This window comes from Chelonoidis abingdonii, chromosome 11 (genome assembly GCF_003597395.2).
Source record: "Chelonoidis abingdonii isolate Lonesome George chromosome 11, CheloAbing_2.0, whole genome shotgun sequence".
In the NCBI taxonomy this organism is placed as follows: Eukaryota; Metazoa; Chordata; order Testudines; family Testudinidae; genus Chelonoidis; species Chelonoidis abingdonii.
The window spans coordinates 60,176,627-60,194,665 of NC_133779.1; the positions used below are offsets into that span (position 1 = coordinate 60,176,627).

The 18,039-nt window shown below is 52.0% G+C and overlaps 1 pseudogene; it reads right to left on the minus strand.

The window, feature by feature from the left end:
• Nucleotides 1-7,836: 7,836 nt before the first annotated feature.
• LOC116838293 (sialic acid-binding Ig-like lectin 16) lies at nt 7,837-14,504 on the minus strand (annotated as a pseudogene).
• Nucleotides 14,505-18,039: the final 3,535 nt, after the last annotated feature.

The window sequence follows — 18,039 nt, forward strand, 5'->3', positions numbered from 1 at the left end:
TAAGCATTCCCATTTGTGGATTTTTGGAGTGATGGGAGTCGTTGGGGTCAGGGCCATCTGGTTCTGCTGCTCTAGAAGGCCCAGCTGTTGTGTGTTTGTTCTCTCTGTCTCTCTCTCTCTCTTCCCCGCCCATAGCCCATGTATGCTGCCTCCTCCCTGACTGCCTCTGCCTCCACAGCCCTTCTGGGTGCCACCTCCTCTTCTTTAAGCCTCATTTCTGCCTGCCACATTTCAAACTTGTTTCCCTTCTCTGCCGCCTCCAGTCTGGCCAGCTCTAGCTTTGTAGCTGCTTCACTGGTAGTCATTTTTCTCCTTTCCTGTGCTTATTTCCCTCACCTGAAATAAACAAACAGAAAATAACAAAACGGTGACCTCTTCCCGACTGCTCTTAGCCATTGAACTTAGGATTCACTTCAAATCACAAATATCAGTGCTTTAAGTGTGAACTCTACTTGGAGTAACAAACCACACATACACCCTGCTGGCTGCGTCACTGTGGCATTCCCCTGGTGTTATCTGGACCAGTGATCGGCTAGGCCACTCCAATCCTCAGCTCTGGGAGCCAGCCTTACATCATTCTGCTCTGAGAACCCCCATTCCCGGGCTGTTCACCCATGACCTCTAGCATGTAAGTTGCTCCCAGCACATGAGTGAACACTTTTGGCCACTGCTTGGATTGTGCAACTGAATGACACCTGCCAATATCTCCCGTCCCAGACACAACCCTAGGAACCTTCATCTTGCAGTGTCCAGTTATGCCCCCTGGACGCTGCAAGCTTATATGAGTTCGTCAATTTGACAAAGAAATTGATATGTACCAGGCTTGTTATCCTAAGGGGAGTCTCTGACCTGCTTCAGACCAAACACACTGCCTCTGCTAGAATAAACAAACAAATTTGTTAACTACAAAAGATAGATTTTAAATTATTATAAGTCAAAGCACAACAAGTCAGATTTGGTCAAATGAAATAAAAGCAAAACACATTCTAAGCTGATCTTAACACTTTCTATGCCCTTACAAACTTCGATGCGTCTCACCACAGGCTGCTGGTTGTCCTTCATCCTGGATCTCCCCTTTGAGCAGTGCTTCAGTCACTTGGTGGTGGTATCCGTAGCTGTAGGCAGAAGAAAGAGATCATGGCAAACATCTCTCCCTTTTATCATGTCCCTTCTTCCCTCTTGGTTTTGCGCCCCCGCTTCAGAGTCAGTGAGCATTATCTCATCGCAGTCCCAAACTGACCAAGGGAAGAGGAGTGACTCCCTGGAGAGTACAACAGATCCTTTGTTGCTGCCTATGCCAGTGTCCTTTGTTCCTGTGAGGCTGGGCTGGGTTTGTCCCATACATGCCCTGTTGAGGTGTGAACTGCCCCGCTGCTCCTGGAGAGTTTTTGCCTGTTCTTGTTTTAAGCCATGAGGACACATTTTCAGCCTCATAACTATATACATGAAATTACAACCTATAACATCACTATAACAACAATTCTCAGTGCATCATGAGCCTTCCGAAGACACTCGACATGACAAACTTTGCATTGGATACCACACAATCTGACAATTGTCTGACTCAATATGGTCGTTCTTATGGAGAAATGTGGGCTTGGTGGAGCTACCATTAAGTGGATACAGAACTGGTTAAACAACAGCAAACAACAAGAAACTGTTAATGGAACAATGTGGGATTGGCGGGAGGTCTCAGGTGGGGCTCCACAGGGATCTATTCTGAGTCCAGTGTTGTTTAACATCCTTATTAATGACTTGGCTGTAGGACTAGGGAGCAGACTGATGAAATCTGCAGATCATAGAATCATAGAAGATTAGGGTTGGAAGAGACCTCAGGAGGTGATCTAGTCCAACCCCCTGTTCCAGTCTTTCTGGAACTGCAGGCACCAGAACTGGACACAGGATCCCAGCAGCAGTCACACCAGGGCCAGATCCAGAGGGAAAATCATCTCCCCGTTCTGACTCCAGAGGACCTCTAAGGATGGAGATTCCACCACCTCCCTAGGGAACCCATTCCAGTGCTTCACCACCCTCCTAATGAAATAGTGTTTCCTAATATCCAACCTAGACCTCCTCCACTGCAACTTGAGACCATTACTCCTTGTTCTGTCATCTGCCACCTCTAAGAACAGCCGAGCTCTATCCTCTTTGGAACTCCTTTTCAAGTAGCTGAAAGTAACTATCAAATCCCCCCTCACTCTTCTCTTCCGCAGATTAAACAAGTCCAGTTCCCTCAGCTCTGCTTGTAAGTCATGTGCCCCAACCCCCTAATAAATTTTGTTGCCCTCTGGTGGACTCTCTTCAATTTGTCCACATCCCTTCTGTAGTGGGGGACCCAAAACTGGTCCCAATACTCCAGATGTGGCCTCATCAGTGCCGAATAGAAGGGAATAATCACTTCCCTCGATCTGCTGCCAATGCTCCTACTAATGCAGCCCAATATGCCATTAGTCTTCTTGGCAACAAGGGTAAACTGCTGACTCATATCCAGATTCTCATCCTCTGTAATCCCCAGGTCCTCTTCTGTAGAACTGCTGCTTAGCCAGTTGGTCCCCAACCTGTAGTGGTGCATAGGATTCTTCCGTCCTAAGTGCAGGACTCTGCACCTGTCCTTGTTGAACCTCATCAGATTTATTCTGGCCCAATCCTCCAATTTTTCTAGGTCACTCTGGACCCTATCCCTACCCTCCAGCATCTTATGCTGATAAGAAGCACACAGGATCTTTTTCAGGGGGAAAGGCAATATGCTTCCTTTATTGAAGATATAACAGTTAGCATATGCATTCAATCACACGCGCTGTCCCGCCAGTCGATGTTATAGCTGCCAGTCCAGAGTCTGGATCGATCTAGTGGCCAGCGAGGTTGATCACGGGTAGGCAGGAGCTGGGCGTCATCATGATGCCCTGCGGAAGTCTTGGCAGGATGAACCCAAAGTTTCATGGCATGGCATCCTGTCTTTATATAGTGATCATCCTTAACTGGGACCAATGAGGTTTGCACCATCATGCTGTAATCAATTGTTGTTTGACGAGTGCTTGTTTTCTTAAATTGTCTTTCTCATCCTTTATTTTGTTTTTTCACTAAGTCTCTCAGGGAGTTGCCCCATGCTGGTTTTGGTCACAGCTATCTTGTCCCCATTGATAGGTGCCTGTGTCATCTTTAGAGTTGTCAATCTGCCGTCCTCTGACATTTCAATAGGAGTGATGTTAGAACCTCCTGGCACCCTTGCGTCTATTTTCAGTTCCTCCCTAGAACATCTGGTTCAGTGATGGCCTTCATGCTTATGTCTTAACACACATTCCTCATTCACTCACAAAACAGAATTATTTTACACAGAACATTTTGAGCAAGAACATCAACTTACAATTCAAAAGAAAAGCATTCATGGCATTCTCTTTACCTATTTTAAAATGCTAAACCTGCAATAAAGTGGTGACCCTCAGAGGCCCTTGAAATCAGCCCAGAAACAAAGAAATTCTTGCTGATGCATCTTTACCTATGGAACATTAGGTCGTTCATTTCTACTATTCAAAATGGTCAAATCACATCAGCACGTTTAATAAATGCTACACTATTACCTTGTTCTTCTTTATCCTTCATTCTAAATCATACAAAACACAAACAAAAAATCCTACCACTACAAGCGTATCTAGCTCTTCCCCCAGCTTAGCGTCATCCGTGAACTTGCTGCGGGTGCAATCCATCCCATCATGCAGATCATTAGTAAAGATTTTGAATAAAACCTGCCCCAGGACCGACTCTTGGGGCACTCCGCTTGATACCAGCTTCCAGCTAGACATCGAGCCATTGATCACTACCCGTTGAGCCCAACAATCTAGCCAGCTCTCTATCCACTGTGACAGGGGCAGGCCAGATGTCTACAGAAGAGTGATAGAAGGCAGATGTATTAGTCCCAGATTAAGCAGGTCCCTTTTCCCTGGGTAAGGTAACAGGAACAGTTCCAGAATAAGCAGGAACTTGGTGGAACCAATTAAGGTAGGCAGGCTAATTAGGACACCTGGAGCCAATTAAGAAGCTCCTAGAATCAGTTAGGACAGGGTGGGCTATATCAGGGCATCTGGGTTTAAAAAGGACCTCACCTCAGTCAGTGAGGCACGTGTGAGGAGCTGGGAGCAAGAGGCATTAGGAGCTGAGAGAGGGAAGGCATACTGCTGGAGGACTGAGGAGTACAAGTGTTATCAGGACACCAGGAGAAAGTCCTGTGGTGAGGATAAAGAAGGTGTTGGGAGAGGCCATGGGGAAGTAGCCCAGGGAGTTGGTAGCTGTCACACAGCTTTACAGGAGGCACTCTAGACGCTGCAATCCACAGGGCCCTGGGCTGGAACCTGGAGTAGAGGGCAGGCCCAGTTTCCCCCAACACCTCCCAACTCCTGATCAGACACAGGAGGAGTTAGATCTGGACTGGGGTTTGACCAGAGGAGAAGGTCTCTGGTCTGTTTCTCTAACCCACTAGGTGGATCAGCAGAGACTGCGAGGATTGTTGTCCTCTCTTTCCCCATGCTGGCCAGTGATGAGGTTAGCTGAGTGAACAGCAGATTTGAGCCCTGAAAGTGACCAAACAGAGGGCTGCCATGAATCTCTGAGGCGAGCAAATCTGCCAATAAGCTCAGGACCCACAAAGGCAGAGGAGGAAACTTTGTCACACCACCTTATAGTCCATTCATCCAATCCATACTTTTAAAAATTGCTGGCAAGAATACTGTGGGAGACCATAGCAAAAGCTTTGCTAAAGTCAAGTAATACCACGTTCACTACTTTCCCCATATCCACAGAGCCAGTTATCTCATCATAGAAGGCACTCAGGTTGGTCAGGAATGACTTGCCCTTGATCAATCCATGTTGACTGTTCTTGATCACCTTCCTCTCCTCCAAGTGGCGTCAGTATGGTTTCCTTGAGGACCTGCTCCATGATTTTTCCAGGGACTGGGGTGAGGCTGACTGGCCTGTAGTTCCCTGGATCCTCCTCCTTCACTTTTTTAAAGATAGGCACTACATTACAGCTTTTCCAGTTATCCGGACCTCCCCAAATTGCCATGAGTTTTCAAAGATAATGGCCAATAGCTCTGCAGTCACTCAGCAATTCCTCAGCACCCTCGGATTTATTATATCTGGACACGTGGACTTCTGACTGATGTCCAGCTTTTCTAAATAGTCCTTAGCCTGTTCTTTCACCAATGAAGGCTGCTCACCTCCTCTGCAAAGCCAGTGGGGGTAGCCAACACTTGGAGGATGGAGCTAAAATTCAGAAGGACCTCAATAAATTGTAGAAGCCTTGGAGAAGACCCTCCCTGATTCCCTGCTCACCCTGAGCAGTGAGATATCTTCATAATGATCATCTCCCGTGAAAGTGTGGGGACAGCAATGTTATCAGCCATCCCCCCACAGTGCTGGCTCTCCCCAAGAGCAGTGCCCAGTGTACACAGGGTCCGGGAAGAGTGATGTACTGTCCCTGCAGCTACTCACCATTCTGGGGTCTTGTGCCTCATGTGTGCTTGCCTGGTGAGACAGACGTGTGAGTACTGGCTGTGTTTTAAAGCATTGAATCAGTGTTGTCTGTGTTGCAAACAATCCTGCTTCCGTAAAACATTGCATTTAAGCTGCAACAGAGATGACCTTGGCAGCCCAACCTCCCTCTTTGTTATTACCAGCTGAATGGCTGCGCAGAATTAGAAAGCGCTAAGAACTAAGAAGGGACTTTCTCTGGGAGCTTATGATGCACTCTGTCACAAGAAACAGGAATTGAAGGAGTCATGGGACAGCGAGAAGAGGGAACAAAGGAGAATGCGGCGTGCTAGAACGAAGCCCGAAGCAGCTCTTAAATGTTACGAAGTGCCAAGTGTGTATTGTGCAAACCTGATCAGGATGATTTTATGTTGTCTTCTACGTCGTTAAAAAGGTGTTAATGAGCGTTGGGCTGAGGACAGTTCCTGCAGGATCCTTCTGGAAATGCGCACTCGCTGCCGATTCCCGGTGACAGTTACCCTCTGGAGATCTAGTAGTTAGCCAGTTTTGAATCTGGGTCATGGTAATTTTGTTCCCTCTAGTTTTTGAAACAAAATGTCGATGATGTCAAGTGAAACTCCTCACGGACTGCGATGGATATTACATCACCGCTGTTGCCTTTAGCAATAGTGTGAAAAGCAGGAGGGAGGACTAGTAGACCATATATGTGTGTGTTATTTTGTATTACAATAGTGCTTTTGAAACCTGGCTGAGCTCGGGGCCCCGTCATGCCGGCACTGCACAGATACGGATAGAGACAGTCCCTGCGCCAGATGAGATTGAAGGCCCCTGCATGCTGTGTGAAGAACTTGAGGTATTTTCATAGTGGTTTACATGAATGCTGTGTGTGTGCCTCAGTTTCCCTGTGTGCTGCATGTGTAATGAAGTGGAGGGAGAGGGTTTGTTGTTACAGATGGCCAAGGTGTGACCTCCCTTAGCAGCCGGACCTGCGGACAACGGCCTGGAGAGGGGGGACCCTAGCAACTGGTGACCAGGAGGCCCCCAACTTGAAAGGCAGCCAGTTCTGGGCAGTGAAGGACAATGGGCTGAGTAGCAGAAGACCCCGGTGACCCATTTAGCTGGGATGGAGAACAAAGGAGACAGAGGACAGGGGAGGACCTGTTGGGGCCGGTTGATATAGGAGGCTGGACTCGAAGGAGGGGCTTCTGGACTCGGGGAGAGAGCAGCCAGAGCCCTCCTGGATGCAGGAGAGATCCGATGTGCTGTGCTGAGAGTTGCTAGGCCCAAGAGCCCTGAAAGCCTCCTGTGCTGGGTTCAGATGTTCAATAAACTTCCTGTGTTCACGGGCGGAGAGTCACTGCAGGGTAAAGATCGGGGGGTGTTGCTCCCTGGGGGGGGAAGAACGAGGGGACCTCTCTGAGGGGCCCACGCAGAGACAGGCCAGCTCAGAGGTGCGGTCCCAGGAGGCTGTGGGGCCAGAGGGCCTAACCCTGGAGAGAGAGAAGCACCGTTCAGGGGCTGTCACGCCGAAGGAGGGACACTCCCAGGGGCTGTACAGAGCTGAGCGAGAATGAGTCCCAACAGCTGGGTGCTGCTCAGACGCCAGGCACTGACTCCCTGGCACCCACCCCCTTGCCGCCTCTGGCCCTGCCCCTGGCCCACCCCCTTCATCACCCTCGCCATGCCAAATTCCACCCTTCCCCTAATTCCTGCCCACCTCTTTACCGCCTAGGGTGATCAGACAGCAAGTGTGAAAAAACCAGGACGGGGGTGGGGGGTAATAGGAGCCTATATAAGAAAAAGACCCAAAACCAGGACTGTCCCTAATAAGATCAGCGACATCTGGTCACCCTATTACCACCGTCTCCCTCTCGAGTGACACCACATCGGCGACCTCCTCCTGCTCCCTCCCTAAAAATCCTAAGCTTTGCTGAACAGCTGTTAGGCAGCAGGCAGGAAGCGCTGTGGGGGCGGAGCGGGGATGCAATGCGTGAGGAGGAGGAGGCAGCGATGAGGGGGTAGGGGCAGGGGGAGCTTGGCTGCTGGTGGGTGCAGAGTACCCTCTAATTTTTCTCCATGGGTGCTGCAGCACTGGAGTCGGCTCCTATGCCAGACATAGCAAGAAACAGGCCCTGCCCCAGCTGAGATCAGGGCCCTGTCACGCTGGGCGCTGCCCAGACACACAGCGAGAGACCGTCCCTGCCCCAGCTGAGATCAGGGCCCTGTTGTATCAGGTGCTGTCCAGACACAGCGAGGGAGAGGCTCTACCCCAGCTGGGATCGGGGCTGTGTTATGCCTGGCCCTGCACAGAAACCAGCTGCAATCAGGTCTTTCCCAGGGGAAAGGCAGACGTGAAAACTGATTCTTTATTGGACACAAATCAGTCATAGTTGTTAGTGGCCCTTTGTTAAAAAAGTAGAAGTGACAAAAAAATGACACATGAAAATTTATTTCAAGTAACAGCTTGTAAACGGGAAATTTTACAGTCGGATGCTTTTGGCTTTGGAGTGAACATGTTACTTTCAACAGAACATTGTTACTAAGAATTTATAATCACGTGGCACTGATTGACCTCAACAGAGACCAGGACCTTGTTGTGCCAGGCGCTGCCCAGACACAGTGAGAGACACTCCCTGCCCCTAAGAGTTTATAACATAAGTGGCCCAAAGAACCATTATTATCCCAATTTTTGGGGTAAAAAAACTGAGGTGAGAGAGATGCAGCAAATGGCCAAACCTCACCTACAGCATTTTCAGTGGTGCAGGGACAAAACCCCAGAAAGTCTGAGTACTAAGAAAGCATCTTAATCACAAACCCAGCCCTCCGCTCCTACTGGCTACTGCCCCTAGCGTGACCATCCTGCCCATCTGTGAAACGACAGGGTGAGGGCTCAGGCAGGGTAGAAGAGATACTCTCTGGGGCTGTGGGGTGAGAGGCTCTTTCCCCCGGGGGCAGTGGGGTTTAGGAGAGGGGAGGCTTTGGCACCGGCTGCAGGGGACTCTGGGATACTTCCCCACAATGCAGCGCTCTAGCATCTCCAAGGCCTAGTTGACTTCGCCCTGAGTCTGGGGCAGAGCAGGGAGTTGCACCCAGGTTTCCCACATCACGGGCCTGCCCCTTTCCCCTTCCCCCCCTCACTGTGATATCCCCTCTCCGCACTGGATGGGCTGGAGATGCCCAGCCTGGGCGCATGGCGCAAGGGGGCTATTTCAGCCGGACCTCAGAATATTCCATGTCCGGGGCCTCTGGGGGCTCCCCCAGTTTGCACTGCAGCTTGGAGAAGTCGATGGTGGCGTAATGCAGCTCGTCCGGCTCCCCGGGGCCTAGCGGGGCCTGTGCTGCTGCAGCCTTGTCCTGGACGCCTTTGGTCCGGCGGGCGGCTGGAGTCTTTTGATCCTGAGTGAGAAGCAAGGCAGAGACACCAGGTAGAGACTTGCATCCACCCTGCTGAGCTGATTGCATGGGCTGCCCCAGTCACGTTTCCCCCACCCGCCATGCAAATGCATTTCCTGCACTGGGAGTGCACTAGCAAGAGATGGGGGATTGTGTGTGTTTCACACTCGCTGCACTCATAAGCCAATCGTATGCCAGCACCAGCTCGGTTAATGCATTCACTGCCTCAGCTGCACAAGACATGCATTAGCAAGATGCATGGGGTTGTATGCATTTCATACACCGCACATACAGGATTTCATCCCATGCATCTCATCACAGCACAGTTTCACCGAATGTATTGACTGGATTTCATGCACCGGGCATGCATGAACTGCTCCCATGCACCTTGGGACAGCACTGGGTAAGTTAATGCATTTAATGCTTTGCCTGCACCAGCCACGCATTAGCAAGACACATGAGGTTCTGTGCATTTTACACATTGTGCATGCATGCACTGATCTCATGCATCTTGGGAAGACACCGGTTAAGTTAATGCATTGCCTGCACCAGTCATGCATTAGCAAGACACATGGGGTTGTGTGCATTTTATGCCCTGTGCATGGATGATTTGATCCCATTTATCTCATGGTTGCATAGCCCATGCTGATGCATTCATTGCATTTTCTGAAGAGTACAACAGACACGGAGCACCCTGCATACACTGTCTGATCAGAAGCACCTAATAACATAGCAGGCAGCTGCAGAAATGCATTTCTTGCCCGGTTGGTGCATCCAGGAGATGCCCAAGGATTGGCAGCATTCCAGCCCCAATCTAGTCCCATGCACTTTGTGAAGGCACATGAAAGTATTCGCTGCATGTCCTCCTCTCTGAGCGAGACTCGAGAGATGAGGTGCATTTTCTGCATGCAGGAGCCGATCCCACGCAGTTCGGGGAGCCCAGATGGGTGGCAGGGGTGGATTTTTTGCACTGGGCATGAATGGGGGGGGTTGGGTGCCCTGGTGAAATCCTGGCTTATAGTCCTGCATTCATTATGGGGTAGGAAAGAGGGGGTGGGAGAGAAGAAGAAATGGAGGGGTGCAGAGACAGGGTGGGGTGAAAAGTGCAGGTGGGCTTGGTCCCCCAGGAAGACTAGGTACATACCATAAGGATGGTGGTGATGTTACTGTAGATCAGGCTGGCGTCGTCGGCCATGAGCTTGGCCTGGCTCCCATGGCCAATCTCCCCGGGCTCAGCTCTGGGGGCACCGGCTTCCGGCTCCACAACCTGTGGGGAGACGGATCAGGACGGACTCACGAGTCTGGGAGGGGTAGCCCCATGGGGTGGAGGAAGGTGGCACGCCAGTATGAGAGTCTAGAGTGCAGGAGACTGGGATAGACACAGAGCGATGGGTTGGGGGGAGGGATCTCACTGGGGGGAGGGTTGTGGGGGGAGATGGCAGGGGATGTCAGCAGGATCGCAGCAGGGGGCAGCGGAGAGGCATCAGACTCACTTGATCACACAGAGCCCAAGAAGGAAGAAGCTGACGGCGACCCCAGCCCACAGGCCACCCCGAGACAGCCAGCAGCCTGCCAGGCTCCTTCGCACCTGCGAAACACACAACAACGGGGCAGGCTGGGAGAGAACCCAGGAGTCCTGGCTCCCATCTCTCCTGCCTCCAACTCCCAGACCCCACTCTTCTTCCAGAGCTGGGGAGAGAACCCAGGAGTCCTGGCTCCCTCCCCATCCCCATCCCAAGTTGGGACAGAACCCAGGAATCCGAGTGTCTCACCTCTCTGCGGGGCGCTGAAGTCAAAGTGCAGGGCGGCGTAGCTCCCGTGGGGGTTGGAGCCGAGGCAGAAGATCCGGGGCCCCCTTCCCCACTCCCCGTCCAGTTCAGGATACTGACGGCCTCATCCCCCTGGGCCCATGAGCTGACCTGCAGGGCTCCCGTGAGCCGTTCCCAGCCAGGGGCACCCCATCCACCTGCCACTGGAGCTGGGCTGGGGTGGGAGTGCAGGGAGGCAGCTGCAGCTGATGCTGGGCCCCTGGCGTGGCAGGATGAGTTCAGCCCGGTCCCCGGCCGGGGCTGTCTGGGGAGAGCAGGAGACAAGCGCAAATTAATAGAGAGAGCAGCCGAGGGGCCGTGAGTCCCATAGATTAACGTGCTAATATCTAGTGGCAGGGAATCCCGCGGGTTCTTCTGCCCTGAGATGTCTCTTTGCTCGGCCTCTGGGCACTGATCTGGCCCCATCCTCAGCCAGCTGGACTTCATACCAACCCACCTGCTTTTCCGCCCTCAGTCTGGGTGCTTATGGCACTTGTAGACAGCCCAGGAGTCCGTTCAAGCCTCAGCTGCCCCCTTGTTGCTGCCCCTGACAGCCTAATTAACTAGGGCACAGGGGCATTGGCTCTGTCTCTGTTTAAAGGGGCCAGGCACCTGTGACACCTGCTAGTACTCAGTGGCTAGGAGTCCACCGGATTAACACTGCTGCTCTCCAGGGTCAGCGTCCTGAGGCAGGGAGTCCCATGGTTTAACCCCACTCGCACCCAGTGTCAGGGAGTGTCACAGGTTAACCGCACTCACACTCAATGAGCAGCTGGAACGTCCCCTGGGCAGAGCTCTGCTTGTTCTGGCCCAGCACCCATACAGCCCCCGTCCTCGGCCGTCACGTTGGGCAGCTCCAGCCACAGCTGATTCTCCCCGCGGAGCGGGTGCCCTCGACGGCTCGGCCCCCCCTCACCCAGCCCAGCACCGCGGGGGGGCTGCTGGCGACGGAGCAGAGAACCGCAGGGAGTCGCCCTCCCGGGCGAGAGCTGTGACCCATTTGCCCCAGGGTGTCAGGATCTGGGAACAGAAATAACACGGAGCCACTTGCACCCTGAGCCAGACAGTCCCTGCCCAGGGGCCGGAACGGGGCCAGCGCCCCCAGAGGGGAAGGCCCCGTGCCCCACTCCACCCCAGCGATACCTTGGAATAACTGGGGGTCGCTCCTGTTAGCTCTGGAGACGGTGATTTGCAGCATCCTCTCTAGAGCTGAATACCCAGGGCAACATATAGATTGGAGAGCGCCCTCCCCCCAGTGACTCCCCGCTCCGCAGCCCAGCACCCCCATGGATCCCCTGCCCGCCACCTGCAGCCAGCGCCCCCACTGACCTCTTGCCTTGCTCTCTGCAGCCAGCGCCCCAACGGGGTTTCCGCCTCCCCTTGCAGCCCAGCACCCTCCACTGATGTCCCTCCCTGTGGCCTGGCACCCCCTAACTCCTTACTCTGCACGTGCACATGCAGGGCCCGGCTGGCTGACCCATAGAGATTCTTCGCCAGCATCGATACTCCCCAGCATCCCCTCTGCTGAGATTCGCAGCTTCAGGCGCCCGGCCCCTCCTGGCCGGGGCTCAGGGACTCGTTCCCTTGGCCCAGCTCAGGGTGCCCTTGGATCTGCTCCCAACCTCAACGCTCAGGTTCAGGAAGTCGCCCTCCTGGGTCTCCAGAGACACGATGTTGCCCTCAGCTCCCACACATCTGGCACGGAAGACGAGCAGGCGCGTTTGGTCCCCCAGAGATCCTCCACTAAGGAGCTGAGAGGCAGCCACCACTAGTGGGGACATAGGACCTGTTTATACAGGACCGCTTGCCTGGCGCTGAGACGTGGCCCCTCTGGGGGGGCGCACAACTCGGTGCCTTGCCAAGGCAGCAGGTCTCCGTCACAGTGATCGCTCCCTTTACCATCTCCTCTCTGCTGCCCAGCACCCCCTAGTGCTGCCCCGGGGTCTGGAGACAGAGGGAACCGGGCCCGCTCGCTCCCCGTACAGTCCTGAGGCTTCCTCAGGCTCTCCCCTCTGGGCACGGACCAGCCTGGCCCGGCAGAGCCTGGCACCTGGCCCTGAGCGTGGACAGAGCATGACTAGGAGGCGCTCGCTGATTCCCGGGGCTCGCAGCGCAGCCTCTCACCAGGGCGTCCGTTCCTGGTCAGGGTCCCTGTGATGTTGGGGGGCCCAGGTGGGTCTGTAACACAAACCAGACAGGGGGGATCAGGGGGGGCTGGACAGCACCGGAGTGGGGGTCACTAGTGATCACTGAGCCTAGACATGGCCCCTTGCTGTGAGCTCAACTGGGGGACAGGAAAGTCCCTGAAGTGGCACAAGATCCGTGGGTGGGGAAGGGAAGCGACAGACCCGACTGAGCCCCATCCAAGAGGCGCCTGACAGAACCCAAGGGCCGGGTTAGGGCTGTGCCGGGGAACCAGAACCATGGGAAATGGAAACCCAAGGGACCAAAACTGGTGGGTCAAAATGAGGCCTAATTGGCAGAGTCACTAACGAGGGGCCGGAGCCATACCCAAGGGAGAAGGGGCTGCAAGATGTGGAGGGAAGATGCCTGGAGTAGAATTGGCTGAGGGTGCACGGTGGGAGGTGGGGATCCCAGCACAGGGCAGATGTGGGGGAGGAGCTGGAGGGAAGGGGAGGGGGCTCGGAGCAGCGCCCGGAGGCCATGTAGGTCACAGTTACTGGCTCCCTGGCCAGCAACGTCCCTGGCAGCCCCCGCGCCAGCGAGATCTCGATTTCTGGCTCCTCCATCAGCCTTGAGACACGGGGAGAGGGGAGAGAATCACTCAGGGACACGGGGCCTTTCCCCTCTAGGGGCGCAGCCCTGATCCAGCCCCATGGCAGGGACTGACTGGCTCAGGGGGGCTGCTGAGCGGTGACTGTGGCTGCCCTTACCTGGAACGGAGATCGTGAGCTTTGCATCAGTGCCATCAGAATTGAAGAGGTAACTGTATTTCAATGTCCCTTTCTCGAATCTGAAGAAATATCTCCCTGTGTCCCTCCATTGTGCTTCACTGATTAGCAGGGAGCAGTCGCCATGCACCAGTTCCCCCACCAGCCGGAACCGGCCCTGGGTCTCCTGAGACACCCCCCGGCTGGGGTCACTGCTGGCCACGGGCGGATCCTGGCTCTCATTGGCCGGATCCTTGTACCAGTATCCGTAGAGCCGGGTGTCGGGTTTGTATTCCCAGAAATTGTTGGTGTCGTACAAGGCTGGGTACGTGAAGGTGCAGGGGACAAGAACGCAGAAACCCTTCTGCCCCGACACCAACTGTGTCACCGTCAGGGTAAATCCGGGCAGCTGGGACAGGGACCCTGCAGGAGACAGAGAAGGAACGAAATGGGACTCACAGAGAGCAGAGACCAACCCTGAGCTCCTCCCACAGCTCTGCCAGTGCCCGTCACTCCTTACCTGCAGCCCCCTGCGAAACCAACCCTGAGTCTTTGACCAAATCTCACTCCCTTTTTCTCCATCCCTCCTTTCATCAAGCTCCCTGCCCTCACCCTGTCACTTGGCACCCTCAAGCACCGCATTGGGGCACTGGGATCCCCTCCCCCTCTCCCCAGTCTCTCTTCCAAGTCCCGGGACAGACCTGGTCCCGCTTAGCACAGGTTCTGCCCTTCCCCCTGCACTGGGGCTGCAGGTGCTGCTTACTTACCCCTCCAGAGCAGGGCAAGGATCAGGACCCTCAGCATGGCTGCAGGGGGGGCAGGACCCCCTGCTCTCCAGAGGGGGCCCTGAGCTGGGAGCTTCCATTCCCTGGTGTCCTGCTGTGGCGGCAGGGCTCTTCCCATGGCTGGGGCGTCGGGATGGGACAGACCTAGAGACAGATGGGGGGGGGGGGGAATGTGAAAGCAGAGGCTTTGGGGAGGGACAGATCTGCCTTGGGGTCCATCAGTGCTCCTGGACTCTGCAGGGGTCTTATCTGGGGCTGCTGGAAGCGCAGTGAGTCCCCAAATCCCCAAATCACCAGATGGTCCCAACAGAACGTGGGCTAAAAAAATCCTTAAATTGGAGAGAAAACCTGAGTTTTCTCTAAGAATCATGAGATTGGCCAGAAAATCCCGAGCTGGTGACAGAAGATGGTGGGAAGGCAGCGCTGCTCAGTGCCTGCTTTGCTTCAGTCTTCCCACAAAAAACAACATGTGAGCAGGTGACCAGTGAAGTTACCATGGACAACAAAGGGGAAAGGCTGCAAATCGGGATCAGTAAAGAACACGTCAGAGATGTTCCGACCACTTTGAATGAATTCAGATCAGTGGGGCAGGAAGCTGTTCAACCCAGGGGACTGAAGGAATTAGTTGAAGAAATCTTGAAGCCACTGGCAATAATATTTGCAAAATCATTGATGCCAGGAGAGATCACAGAAGATGGGAGAAGGGTTAACACAGTGGCCCTCTTTAAAAGGGGAAAAGTAGGAGCCAGGGAACTATAGACCAGTCATCCTGACCTCGACACCTGGAAAGCTACTAGAGCAATGTATAAAACCTTCAGTTTGTGAGGACTAAGGGGTGATCACCAGCATGGATTTACCAAGAACAAATCTTTCCAAACCAGCTTGATTTCTTTCTTTGACAAGGTAACTGGCTGGTGGCTGGGGGAAAGTGGTGGACATAATATACCTGGACTTCAGCAAGGCTTTTGACATAGCCCCACATGACATTCTCATACGTAAGCTGGAGAAGACTTCTGACAGAACTCAAATGTGAAATTGCAGAAAACTACTAAATGTGGTATTTAATGAAGCATTTAAATCAGCTTCTGTACCAGATGACAGGAGGATAGCTAAGGTGACATCAATTTTTAGAAAAGGCTCCCAGAAATTAGAGGCCACTTAGCCTAACTTCAGTGTTGGGCAAACTGGTTGAAACTACAGTAAAGAACAGAATGATCAGATGCAGAGATAAACACAATTTGTTGGGAAAGAGTCCACATGGTTTTTGTAAAGGAAAATCATACCTCACCAATCTACTAGAATGTTTGAGGGAGTCAACAGCATGTGGACAAGGGTGACCCAGTCTATATACTTAAATTTTCAGAAAGCCTTTGACAAGGTCCCTCCCAAAAGGCTCTTAAGCAAAGTAAGCTGTCATGGGATAAGGAAGGGCCTCTCCCAGATCACTAATGTTAAAAGATAGGAGAGAAAGGATAGGAATAAATGGCTAATTTTCACAGTGGAGAGAGGTAAATAGTGGTGTCCCTCGGGGGTTTGTACTGAGACCAGAGCTGTTTAACATGTTCATAAGCGATCTGGAAAAAGGGGTAAACAGTGAGGTGACAAAATTTGCAGATGATACAAAACTACTGAGGATATTTAAGTTCAAAGCTGACTGTGAACAGCTACAAAGGGATCTCACAAAACTGGGTGACTGGGCAACAATATGGCAGATGAAATTCAGTGTTGATAAATGCAAAGTAATGCACATTGGAAAACACAATCCCAGCTAGACATACAAAATGAGCTGATACCACTCAAAAAAAAGATATTGGAATCACTGTGAATAGTTCCCTGAAAACACCCATTCAATGTGCAGCGGCCTTCAAAAAAGTGAATGCAATGCTGGGAATCATTCAGAAATGGATAGATAAAAAGATAGAAAAAATCATATTGACTCTATCTAAGTCCATGGTACGCCCACACCTTCAATACTGCGTGCAGTTCTGGTGGCGTCATATCAAACTGGAATTGAAAAGGTTCTGAAACGGGCAACAAAAATGATTAGGGGTGTGGAACAGGTTCCATATGAGGAGAGATTAATCAGACTGGGCCTGTTCTGCTTGGAAAAGAGATGACTCAGGAGGGATATGATAGAGGTCTATAAAATCATGAGTGGTGCGGAGAAAGTAAATCAGGAAGTGTTATTTACCCCTTCCCATAACACAAGAACTAGGAGACCCCAAATGAAATTAATAGGCAGCAGGTTTAAACAAACAAAAGGAAGTATTTCTTCACACAACACACAGTCAACCTGAGGAACTCCTTGCCAGAGGATGTTGTGAAGGCCAAAAGTATAACAGGGTTCAAAAAAGAACTGGATAAATTCATGGACAATAGGTTGTTACTAGCAGTTCTGTGTTCTTGGGGAACCAGGGTGCAGTACCCAGCCCATCTGACTCACGAAACACCCACCCCCCAACCAGCCAGCCTCTGCTTGAACCAAATCTGCATCAGAAGAAAGATTTACAAAAAGCAATGGAAAGCCAGTGGGAGACACACCTAAACCCCTGAGATAAGGATGCCAGAATTAAGGAAAGTCCCCTAGCCTCACTGGGCTGGGACACCCCATTGTGGTGATCATCAGTTTCCAAATTAGGCTAGCAATTGGTCTGGTTCTACTGGTTTGCTGGATCCAGCGACTGATGCGGCGGTGTCATAAACAGATAGCTAAGGGTTAATGTTTCTTTCACCTGTAAAGGGTTAACAAAGGGAACCAAACACCTGACCAGAGGACCAATCAGGAAACCAGATTTTTCAAAGCTCAGGGAGGGAATGTTTGGGTCTGTATCTTTTGTCTGTCTCTCGGCTATGAGAGGGGATTTTTCTATCTTCAAGCTTCTAATCTTCAGTTTCCAAGTTGTAAGTACAAAGGTAGAAAAACAATAGGCTTTTATTGGGTTTTTTTTTGTATTTACATGTGTGTAGTTGCTGAAATGTTTAAATTGTAATTCTTTTTGAATAAGGTTGTTTATTCCTTTTTTCTTTTAAGCAATTGACCCTGTATTGTCAACTTGATACAGAGAGTATGTTTATGTGTTTTTCTTTCTTTTTAAGACCTGTTTGAGTTTTCTCTGGGTAGGCTAAGGAACGAAGGGAAGGGAAATTCTCTTTGTGTTATATCTACGGAGGGTGGATCTGAACAGCCTCAGGGGAAGAAGGAGGGGGAAGAGGAGAGATACTTAATCTCTCGGTGCTTGTGTTTCAAGGACTTGAAGCTGTATCTTCCAGGGGAAGCCTGGGAGGGGGTAAAGAGAAGACAAGGGGAGGGGGGTTATTTCCCTTTGTGGTAAGACTCAGGGCTTCTGAGTCTTGGGGTCCCCCAGAGAAGGTTTTGGGAGACCCCAGAGGGAGCCAAGCCCTGGAATCACTTGGCTGGTGGCAGCGATATCAGATCTAAGCTGGTAATTAAGCTTAGAGGGTTCATGCTAGCTTCTCAGTTTATGAACGCTAAAGTTCAAATCTGAGTAGGAAGCTATGACAAGTGGCTGCAATGGATTCAAGATCAGACCCAGTACCATGGAGTAAGGATGTGATGGGGATACTCGCTTACTGCAAGCACCCAAGCAATGCGTGGACTTGTTACCTAGCAGCTCTGTGTTCTTGGGGAACCAGGGTGCAGTACCCAGCCCGTCTGAC